Source organism: Schistocerca piceifrons, chromosome 10 (genome assembly GCF_021461385.2).
Source record: "Schistocerca piceifrons isolate TAMUIC-IGC-003096 chromosome 10, iqSchPice1.1, whole genome shotgun sequence".
Taxonomy (NCBI): Eukaryota; Metazoa; Arthropoda; class Insecta; order Orthoptera; family Acrididae; genus Schistocerca; species Schistocerca piceifrons.
The window spans coordinates 88,169,916-88,182,346 of record NC_060147.1 but is presented as its reverse complement, the minus strand read 5'-3'; the positions used below and the strand labels follow the sequence as shown (position 1 = coordinate 88,182,346).

At 37.0% G+C, this 12,431-nt stretch overlaps 1 protein-coding gene across 2 annotated transcripts in view; it reads right to left on the bottom strand.

The window, feature by feature from the left end:
* LOC124718797 (plectin) overlaps positions 1-6,115 on the bottom strand; it is a 212,726-nt gene extending 206,611 nt beyond the window's left edge. For both annotated transcript variants that reach the window (XM_047244409.1, XM_047244410.1), the window contains exon 1: positions 5,968-6,115. The gene's annotated coding sequence lies outside the window, so the exon portion shown is untranslated. The remainder of the gene's footprint in view (positions 1-5,967) is intronic.
* Between the last annotated feature and the right edge of the window lie 6,316 nt (positions 6,116-12,431).

Below are 12,431 nucleotides of genomic sequence, written 5' to 3'. Positions count from 1 at the left end.
TCATGTAAATGGTCAGCATGTTGCCACATTTTTCCCTCAGCTAGTGTAATACAATTGTAATGCCGACTCATTCCACACCATAGAGACATGTTGCAATTATGGATAGGCTAGATTAGCTTTACTTTCCATTCCAATTGATCCCCAGTGAGGATATCCTCTGGGATGTGTAACATGTTGGAAAACAAGAATACACAATAATTATTTACAAAATAAGAACAGACATGTTAATGCAGCTTCCACAGAGCCCAAATGAAATTGCCCTTATGGATGTGAAATTGGCCAAAAAAAAAGTATTTATATTTAAAAGGATAAAATATGCAAATAACTAAAGTGTCAGACAAATTCACAGTTTTGTCAGACTGTGCTTTGAAAGTCCTCAACCGAATTTTAAAACTGAATGTGTATGCTGAAACTTTTCTGCATTTTACAGTCAGTCTTGCACAAAACCATTGTAAAATACGTGTTGCTTTATACTTGAAAAAACATTAGGCTACAATACTACAACTGAAATTCATAAATTTGAAAATGTGCTTTGAAAACTTTAGAGAAAACTCCAGGTCACTTGTACATAAGTTCCCCAACCACACTGTCAGGAGAGTAATGAATGATGCCATCAATGACTACCAGAATAGAGTATTGTCAAATGATCTTTCACAGAACTCAAAAGAAATTCTGTTTGTATGTAAAGGTTGTTAGTGGCACCAAAGTTAGTGTCCAGTCCCTAGCAAATGAGACAGGAACTGAAATTTAGGGTAGCAAAGCAAAAGCTGAACTGCTTAACCCTATTTTCAAATTCTCCCCCAGGAGAATTGCCCCAATTTAATCCTCGTACCACTGAAAAGATGAATGAAATAAATATTAGTGTCAATGGTGTTGAGAAACAGCTGAAATCATTAAAACTGAACAAAGCTCCACACCCTGATGGAATCCCTGTTAGATTCTATACTGACTTTCCAGCTGAGTTAGCCCCTCTTCTACATATAATGTATTGTAGATCTGTCAAACAAAAAACCATGTCCGGTTCTTGAAAAAAGGCACAGATCACACCCAGCTACAAGAAGGGTAATAGAAGTGATCCACAAAACTACCATCCAATATCCTTGACATTGATTTGTTGTAGAATCTTAGAACATATTCTGAGTTCAAACATAATGAGGTATCTTGAACAGAATGACCTCCTCAGTGCCAACCAGCAAGGATTTCAAAACAATCAGTCATGTGAAACCCAGCTCACACTTTTCTCACATGACACACTGAGAGCTGTGGATCAAGGCAACCAGGCAGATGCACTATTTCTTGATTTCCAAAAAGCATTTGACTCAGTGCCACAACTACACTTATTTTCAAAAGCATGATCATATAGGGTACCAAGTGAAATTCGTGAATGGACTGAGGACTTTTCGGTAGGGAGGACACAGCATGTTATCTTGGGTGGAGAGTCATTGTCAGATGTAGAAGTAATTTCTGGTGTGACCCCGGGAAGTGTGTTGGGACCCTTGCTGTTCATGTTGCATATTAATGATCTTTCAGACAATATTAATAGTAACATCAGGCTTTTTGCAGATGAAGCAGTTATTTATAAGGAACTATTATCTGAAAGAAACTGCATAATTATTTAGATTTCAATGTGGTGCAGAGATTGGCAACTTGCTCTAAATGTTCAGAAATGTAAAATTTTGCACTTCACAAAATGAAACTATGTAGTATCCTATGACCATAATATCAGTGAGTCACTGCTGGAATCAGCTAACTCAACCAGATACCTGGTATAATACTTTGTAGGGATATAAACTTGAATGTTTTATTTGGTAGAATATTGGGAAAGGGAAATCAGTCTACAAAGGAGACTGCTTACAAATCACTCGTGTGACTGGTTCTACAATATTGCTCACATGTGTGGGATCTGTACCTGATAGGACTAACAAGGGATATTGAACATATACAGAGAAGGGCAGCACAAATGGTCACAGATTTGTTTACTCCATGGAAGAGTGTTATACACATACTGAAGGAACTGACCTGAAAGACTCTTGAAGGTAGACATAAACTACCCTGAAAAAGCCTATTAAACATTTCAAGAACCAGCTTTAAATTACTACAACCCCCTTCATATTGCTCACAATAGGGATCATAAGAATAAGATTAGAATAATTACTGCACACACACAGATGCATTCAAACAATTATTCTTCCTGTGCTCCTTCAGTGAATGGAATAGAAAAGAACCCTAATAACTGGTTCAATGAGATGCACCCTCTGCCATGCTCCTCATGGTGGTTTGCAGAGTATAATGTAGAATGTATTTTCATAAAATATAGTAACAATTCACAAGTTATTTGCTAGTTATTCAAACAAAAAGTCCAAATTATCATTTAAAAAATATTAGTATCTGTGACTGTCATTTTATTTTTTATTTACTATTTATTGCCCATGTATCTTATATTTCAGAACTTTGTAAAACCCTCAAATGCATTAACAGTATACCAAGACATATCACAACTTCCTGTTGGTGAATTAATACATAACCCTGTGGTCCAGTTGTCCACTGCAGTGGACAGCTGTTAATGTTGCTTCTTTGGCATTTTTTAACAGTCCTGACACTGCAAATGCACACAGTCCACTCCGGTGGACACTGCTATTGGTGCTGTGCCCTCTGTCCATTTGCAGCCTCAGGACTTATTAAAAACACCAAAGAAGAGAGATTAACTGATGTCTGCTGCAGTGGACAACTGTACTACACGGTTAATATAATCCCATCAACACTGTCCACTTTGAACAGTGATTCCAGTTTGACAGATGAATGATTGCTACTTATAAACTAAGCATGTTGAAATTCATGGAATTAAATATTTGGTCTGAGCCAAAACATTGCCCTGTTAGTTATTTATTCCTGTGTTTTCAAATACAAGTTGACCTCATGAAAGTGTTATTCAACTCTTAATGTTTCCTTTAAAAATTCAGAGAGTGTCACTTTTCTTATAAAAAGCAAAATTTTTTATTACAAGTATTTTCCTGGTGCATCTAGACAGGTTGCAGATTCTTTTGTCTTACCCACCACACAAAGGATTCTTAAAATATACTGAAAATCCAAAGAAACTGGTAAACTTGCCTAATATGTAGGGCCCTGGCGAGCACGCAGAAGAGCCATAACACAATGTGGTGTGGACTCAACTAATGTCTGAAATAGTGCTGAAGGGAATTGACACCATGAATCCTTCAGGGCTGACCATAAATCTGTAAGAGTACGAGGGGGTGGAGATCTCTTCTGAACAGCACATTGCAAGGCATCTCAGGTATGCTCACTAACGTTCATGGCTGGGGATTTTGGTGGCCAGCAGAAGGATTTAAACTCAGAAGAGTGTTCCCGGAGTGATTCTGTAGCAATTCTGGATGTGTGGTATGTTGCATTGTCCTGCTGGAATTTCCAAGACTGTTGGAATGTGAAATCGACATGAAGGGAAGCGGTGATCAGACAGGATGCTTATGTACTTGTCACCTGTCAGAGTCATATTGAGACACATCAGCGGTCCCATATCACTCCAACTGCACTTGCTCCATATCATTACAGAGTCTCCACCAGCTGGAACAGCCCCTTGCTGACATGCAGGGTCGATGGATACTGGTTGATACAATTTGAAATGAGACTCATCCGACAAGGCAACATGTTTCCAGTCATCAACAGTCCAACGTCAGTGTTGACGGGCCCAGGCAAGGTGTAAAGCTTTGTGTTATCCAGCCATCAAGTGTTCATGAATGCGCCTTCGGCTCAGAAAGCCAATATCGATGATGTTTCGTTGAATGGTTCACATGCTGACACTTGTTGGTGGCCCAGCATTGAAACCTGCAGCAGTTTGCAGAAGGGTTGCACTTCTGTCACGTTGATCAAGTCTCTTCAGTTGTCATTGGTCCCATTCTTGCAGGATCTTTTTCTGGCTGCAGTGATGTCAGAGATTTGATGTTTTACAGATTCCTGATATTCGTGGTACAGTCGTGAAATGGTCATATGGGAAAATCCCCACTTCATCGCTACCTCAGAGTTGCTGTGTCCCATCACTCATGCGCCGACTGTAACACCACGTTCAGACTCAATTAAATCTTGATAACCTGCCATTCTAGCAGAAGTAACCAATCTAACAACTGCAGTGGACACTTGTCTTATAAAGGCATTGCCAACTGCAGTGCCATATTCTGGCTGTTTACATACCTCTGTATTTCAATACTCATCCTATATCAGTTTCTTTGGTGCTTCAGTGCAATTATCTAAAAGCATCATTTTTCCTCTACAGAATTTTCAAATACACTAATGGTCTTCCTCATTTTGTAAGCAGTTTTAACTGTCCATAAATACATCTGAATTTCTGAAAAGTTCCCCTGGGCCCCTTGTTACTGTACTGAGTTTTTAAAAAAGCACACCAGGACACCAGTTTCATCTTAAAATATTATCCAGTTGCAGGTACATTAGCATTTTAAGCAGTTGTAATAATGAAGAAACACCCTACAATACTTTCAAATGTGCTGTGAGTAATATGTAGAACTGGTTTAACAAAAGTAAACTGATTGTGAATGAAAACAAAACTATAGCACTAAATTTCTGTGACTCAAGAAATAAGAATAAGTATGATATAAATATACAGTGGAATGAAAAGACTATTTGATTAGTAAAGATCACAAAATACCTTGGAATCTAGCTCCAGGATGATTTTAGATGAGACATACACACTGAGCAGTCCCAACGAATTAATTACAAAACGCTATATAAAGAGAGTTCGCAGAACTTGCTGTAACACACACTGCCTGCTTTTGCCCATTGTGTTAAAATAGGGTTTGATATTTTAGGGTAATGCAGTGTAAAATATTTAGGGCTGAAAAATTTTTTTAAGAATAGTGGAAAGAGTATGAAAAGGGAAGTTCTGTAACACACTATTTAGTAAAAACAGAAATTCTTCCCCTGCCGTGTATGTACAATTCTGAAATTGTTATAACACATGGCTAAAAACAAATTTCAGTTCTCAACAAGTAAACACTAGTCTAGGTCAGAGAGTAGTATTACATAATGGTAGAAAGTTTTGCAGCAGTTTAGCCCAAAAAATTAAATGGTAAGATACTTTCTCATGTCTTAAAGTAACATTGAGGGTATATTTGACTGACCACTGCTTCTACAGCCTAAAGGAATTCCTCAGGAAGTGACACATATAAATAATAAAGGACTTTTGAACAGTCTCAAACTTCACAGTGTTTTTACGAATCCAATGGACATACGGTGTCCATTTTCTGGTCCTTATGTGCGTTTAATAACTTAATTAAAACTGAATGTCATGCACTGTATTATCATTCTAAAGTGTTTCATTTTATTTAACTATAAAATATGTACCCATAATATCAACAAAAACCCAGCATATCATTTTGTAACTGATTTGTCCCATATCTAGCTGTTCCTTGTACTTAAGATGATTAAAGAATAGCAATACAACACTGCAATAAAAAACCTCACAGAAACTACGATTCTGTTAATTGTGTGAGGCTAGGGCAGTAGAATCAACAGTTTTGGCACTGAAACAATGGACAGAGTTCAAGGTACAGTTGCACAACAGGTACAACACTTCTAACTGTCCTTTTTTTATCACTATGTTGAGTATGTCAGGTCACACATTAAGCAGATGCACATATGGAGATTTCACTGCACTGGTATCTCAAATCAAACGGTGTTCAAGTATGCAATAAAAATGCAGATATTTCTGTGAACATGTCCACTGCACCAAACGTTCACAAAAGTTACCAGTCAACACACATGGAAACAACACTGCTTAATAGTACATTACCATGATAAACACATTCATCCAAGGAGAAAAATGCCATGGAAATCAAAATTTCTGTTTTGTTTGAAATTAAAAATTCAACTGACAGACATGGGGCTGAATAAATTGAATGACATAAAATTGACTAAACTAATAATTGTAGTAGTACTCACTGTGAACAGAGTTTCAGAAGCAAATCACGTTCAACCTTCGTTCGTGTTTGCTCGCTAAATGCTGATCACTGGTGGTCATAGCGTGGAGCCAACTCTACACTCAACCGTGCCAACACGACGTCATCACAGAACTCAGCTCTCCGCTGCATTCTCCTCGTCTCTCTCTTGTCTTGCTCACTTCTCAGCCTCTCCTTCTCTCTTCCTCCCCCACCCATTCCCGACCCTTCCACCCCCCCCCCTACCGCTGTGCCCCCACTTTTACTCCCACCAGCACTCCTAATATATTTATAGCTCTTGCTTTGTCTTTCATTCAAACAGCCCTGAAACGAAACAAATTTTGCATGACATAACTTACCAGCAGAATTATTCAGAATTAAGCTAGGAATATGCCTGTATACTGTCAGATTGCTACTCAGTGAAAAGGCATATTTGAGGTCACATTATTGCTTTAACCATTTACTGAAGAAAATTAAATATGAACATTCTAAAAAACTGTCGGCTTGTATTTTGCTGTGTACAGGTAGCTGCAACCAGAAATACTCATTAATATTCTTGCACTAAATTAGACACTGTGTATAAAATTCCTTATTGTCCAGCCTCATTTGATATACTTTCCTCTCAGAAGTAGTAGCTAACCACTGCTGTCTTGAAAACTAGGGTCTAGCTTTCTTGTGTACTTCCAGAACTTACTTTCCTTTTGGTGGGAGGGGGTGGGGTAACACATTTAATGATGATAAAATATTTAATCAGGAAATGCAAGCAGTAAAAATGCTGTTTGAAGGAGATAACTGCACATGTTGTAGAGAGCTCTTTGAAGTTCCTGAAATTCTTCTACTCAGTTCTTAGAGCATTTACTCCATATTTTGTTAGTAACAAAAAATCTGTTTCAGATTAACTGTTATTTACTCTAACCACACTATAAGGCAAAAAAAAAGAACTCCATGTAGACTTTGCCTCCTTATCTAGATATCAATCTCTAGAGATATCAATATTTTATCACAGTGATCTTTAAAAAGTTGACAGCTGTCAGAAATAAAAAAAAAAAACTAGAAACCTTAGCAAGTTCCAAAAAAAGCGAGAAACATATCTTATAATCTTACTCTCTACACTTTATCATACTGTCCAGTAACAAGGACTGAAAAGTTCTATTCACAACATAGCAAGTAATGAAGTTCATTGTTAAAATGCTAATATTCTTCAAGCATACCGGAACAGCTATTCTTTGATAATTATCACTATAATCGCATAAACATTAGGCCAGCTGTAGGAGAAAAACAGAAGCTGATTGTCATAACTGATGAAGTAGCAGCTTTCTTTAGAACTAGCGGTTCCCTGTTAACTGTGTTACATCAATTCATAGTCTGTGAAAGCACAAAATTAACACTCCAGTTTAGTTATAATTAATTGTCAATTCAGTGCAGCACAGTGTTTATTTCAAATCATTACTTATTTCTGTTAATGCGTAGCTTGACTTTTCTACATCCTCAAAGATTTTTTCTTTGTGAATGAATTTATGGAACATAATTAATGAGTAAAGGTATGACTTCCATACCACAATAGTCAATGCTACAAACAACATTAATTTCCCTAAATAATACATGTATATATGTTTGAACAAATTATTACTTTTCTGCATTAAAAACTGAAACATAAACAGAGAGAAAGAAATCGGAAAAAGATATGAGAGTTTGTTATCACTGGATCACCACATGCTGCTATTCACACATTTTGTGAATTTTCCTTTCATAATAAGTTGGAAGTAATTAGCTCAAAGGAATAGATTTCATAATATGAAATACTGCAGGAAAATTGTAATCAATAACTTCTTTAGTGTGTCACGTTAACAAGTGAGTACATTCCATTTTTTTATTCTTGCTGGTCATTGTATTACAAATTGCCATATTATAAATTCCATAGCTATGTACATTTATTGGGTATGATAACACAGGGTGAACCAGAACTCCAGAGGTGGTAGTAAGGACCAAAAAAAGAAGAAAAAGAATCTGCTAAACATGGGCTCTAAAATGCGCACCTTAAAAACTATGAGCACTTGTTCAGCAGAAAAGATGTATTTCAAAGTAGTGAAATCTGGTGGTGTGGTCTTTTTTAAAAAAAGAAGAAGAAGAAGAAGAGAGAGAGAGAGAGAGAGAGAGAGAGAGAGAGAACAGAAAAGAAAAGAAAACACTGCAGCTTGCTCAATGTGTATGTAGATCAGAGAGCTATGAAAGCCTCAGAAATGTCAAAATACTGAAAATTTATATCGTATCAGGAAGCTGCCAGTTAGCACTAGAAATAACATTCTAGAAAGATCTCAGTGAGTCATTAAGGTCACTGTTTACCAAGGCTTGATATTTCTGAGAACACTGGCAAATAAGATGTTAAAATGCTGTTAGGGAGCCTGACAGTAAACGAGAGGAGAGTTAATTGTAGAACAGGAGTCAGATAAAGGTTAAAACGTTGTTTATACAAGTGAATGAGGTTGTGGTAACTCAAGTCAAGGCAGCTATGCCGAGTCACAGAAGAAATGACCTCGTGCCTGTGAGTCAGTGCCTGTCCCGATGCACTGTCACGTTACTCAGAGCGACGTCAGTGCAGACCCCGACACTGGACGGACGGAACACGTCGCGCACAGCCGGCGAGAGCTGCCAGACGCCGCAGCTATTTCTGGAGCCCGCACTCTGCTACCAGAATAGCTGCATCCCAGCAGTGGGGAAAGGTGAACCACAGCCAGCAGCCTCTCAGGCTTTAAAGCACACACCATCTGGGCCTTCAAGTGCCATCACTGTCTCAACATATGGGCACATTTACTGCGATCTGTGTCTGTAGCCTAGGAGTCTAGCATTCAAACACTGAAAAAATTTGACTGATATGTTTAGAAACACTCTTGTTATAAATATTTTGCAGAGTATGAAGAGCTGACAAGATATTTCTTCTATTGTATGAACTGGTCATTCTTGGTCATATCCAAATTACATGCAGTGATGCAGATAATTACAACATGAGACGTATGGACAAATTGTTCAGCCATTGAAGAAATTTAAAAATAACACAGCAAGGACCATATACTGATGGTCATGTATGATACAAGAAGTTGCTGGTCACATTGTAATAACATTTTCTTCTACATTTTATATTTAAGTTTTTCTCAATAGGATCAAAATGCTTGTGTTTCTTCAAAGAATTTTAAATATGTAATTGTAAATTCATTGTCTTAATAATGTATCAGATGAAGCTGATCTTCTGAGTACCAGTACTCTAAAATCAATGTTACACTTAATTATAGCGTTTGTATAAGTTAACAGCTTGGTGACTGTATGCAAACAAAAATAATAGCTATTCGGATGACATTCATGAAACGTCCTTTTCTGTACTTTTATAAGTCAAACATCCTAATTACAGGCACTTTTGAGAAACTTATACAAAAACACAATTTTTTATTTTTACTATTACTTTATTATTTTTTGATTGATTTATTGATCCATTTTCATATACATACACATATTTTTCCCACGTGGAATGTTTCCCTCTATTATATTCATTTTCATATACAGCTGCACAATGTGCAAGAGATATTTGGATTCTTTTGTTAATATTAACAGTTTTACATATAATATACATTTGTACATAATAACACACATTAATATATCAATTAATGATGAATACTTAAATAAATGTTGTTACGCTACATATAGAGAGATAAAATACAAATGTTCTTCTGAATGAGACTGCATTGGATAAACAAACAAAAATTTAGCTTTGTAGGTATTCATTTACTGTGTAAAAGCAGTGATCAACCAAGTACGACTTCAGTTTAGATTTGAAGTGACCAATGTTTTATATGTGTTTAATGGTATCTGGTAAGGCATTGTATAGTTTGATACTAGGATGTATAAGGCTGTTTTGAAATAACTTTGTGTTGGCACTTTGAACATGTACATCTGATTTTTGTCTTGTATCATAGCTGTATATTGTGTGATTTTGACTGATGAGTTGTCTTTTTGTATGTAAGTTTTGTTTTAAATACATTATATTTTCAAGTATATATATGCAAGGAAGTGGCAGGATCATCCTTTTTTGAAACAATGGTCTACATGATTTGCGATTATCTACCCCTTCCATTATTCTTATTATTTTCTTTTTTTTTTATGGCATCTTGGTATTAATGAAACACATTGTGCAGTCTGGTTATATAAATCGTTTATGTAACAATTGTTGTTTATCACTTGTTGTTCATTAAAAGCTCTCATTGCATTGTAACTATCTCTTTAATCTGCTCGCGTAGTTTATTATTTATTACGTAATCATGTTACACCACTCATCATACAGGTACGCATGCTCTCTCTCTCTCTCTCTCTCTCTCTCTCACACACACACACACTTACACACACACACAGGCACGCATCCTCCCTCTCTCTCTCAATAAACATGTTCTCTAAACACTACAAAAAAAGAGAACATCCAGGAGTGTGGAACGCTGCAAGGACAAGAATACACCACGTGACGACGTGTGCAAATCATTACGAAATATTGGATCAATTGCTTACTGAAAAGCTCGTGGACATTTTACACTATAGGGCATATATACAAGGGCAGAATAAGGTCAATTTTTGCTACATCTGTTTGGATTCTGTGATATATTAAGATGAATTAATATTAACGGTGTATTGGTTTCTTGGTTAATCAGTATGTTGGAACCATTGTAAAATTTGTTTTTAGGGTGTGGTTGCCTAGACGTTTTTTAATGTTGTGCTCTATGCGGTAATGCAGATGAAACAGCGTTTGTTTTATCTGTCTAATCCTTCACATTAATATTTTTTTGTCCGGTATTTTTGTTACTGGTAGGATGGGAAAAAATTTCGCCTTGTATTATAATTGTATTTTAGACCATTTGAAAAAAGGCTGACTGACTAATTACAGATACATTAGCGTAAACATTCGTAGTACCTTAAAAAAGCCTTTGCAAGGTACATAATTAAGAATTCATCCCTGACACCATGTTTCCTTAACAAAAAATAATTTGATCAGTTCTTGCACTGTTATTGGAGTATAGTATATGACCGCCGGCCTTGGTGGCCGAACAGTTCTAGGCGCTTGTCTGGAACCGCGCGACCGCTACGGTCGCAGGTTCGAATCCTGCCTCGGGCATGGAAGTGTGTGATGTCCTTAGGTTAGTTAGGTTTAAGTAGTTCTAAGTTCTAGGGGACTAAGGACCTCAGACGTTAAGTCCTATAGTGCTAAGAGCCATTTGAACCATTTATTTAGTATATGACCAACCAAGAAAGAGAACGAGTTTTCGAAGTTTGACAACAATCGTGTTATAACAGTGAAAGCCTGCATTGAAGGCTGGTCACACGCAACGATATTCCAGCACACCGCATACTTGTCTAGACAAATTATAGTGTACGGAATGAATTTACGCGTACATGTATGAGATGTGCGAAAAATTAAAAGTTGAAGTTGGAGGTATGAGATGAATTGCTCAAATCTGTGGGTGCAAATTACATCAGCGCAGATACATGTTAGAGTGTGTACTGGAAATCGCCGCCAATCTGGCGCGAGAAAGGTGTCTGAGTCAGCTGTTTGTTCAATCTAGTACGCTGAATTCTAAAATGGCTGATACGCGTCAGTGCTGTAGAGTGTTCAGTGCTGAATGTATAGAAATATACAGTAGTTACACAAGCCTGTGCAAAGGAATACAGTAGTCAGTATAAGAAGGCAGCTGTTTATAATCCAAAAAGTCGATAACTAATTTTTGGTAGATTTCATGCACATAACAAAAAAAGGCTGATATACTTAAGAAACAATCAAGACACTTCTTTAGCCACTTGCGTAATTTATTAGAACACACGGAGATCTCCAAACACGTCCGCAAATATAGTAACGTAATGTATAAAAGGTCACTACTGATATTCACGTCTGCATACATACGGTACCCTGCAAAGCACATTGCAGAATGTACTTAGCATGGAGTCACATGTTATGGGTTCTTCTATTTGAATCTATCTACCAGTAAACCCCGATTCTTTAAAGAATTGAACTCCTATCTCCGATCTATAGAATAGCTTCAAGCGTCAGTTTACTTATGAGTTACTGTTTTAAATATCTGACGTTACGTATGCAAGCGAGAAAAAGTTCAAAAAGGTTTAAAATTATTTATGAAGTACGTTGGAAGTCGCTAAGTGCTTTCATTATGAAACACTGCAGGAATACAGTCTGGGAGATCTGCGCACATTGTACGCAGAAGCTAGTTTTTCAAGTACCTCAACCAAAGATATAGTATCACAATCCAACAAAACAGCCACGACCAACCGCCTCGTTTTTGTTACCCATTGCAATAGCAGCGCCCCAACCGGCCAGCAATCGACATTTCTGAATCCAGTGTCGGATGAGTGCGAGTAATAACGTTTATATTTATTTATAACATAGTTTTCACAATAGCGGGTGCATGTAGTGCCATAAAAATC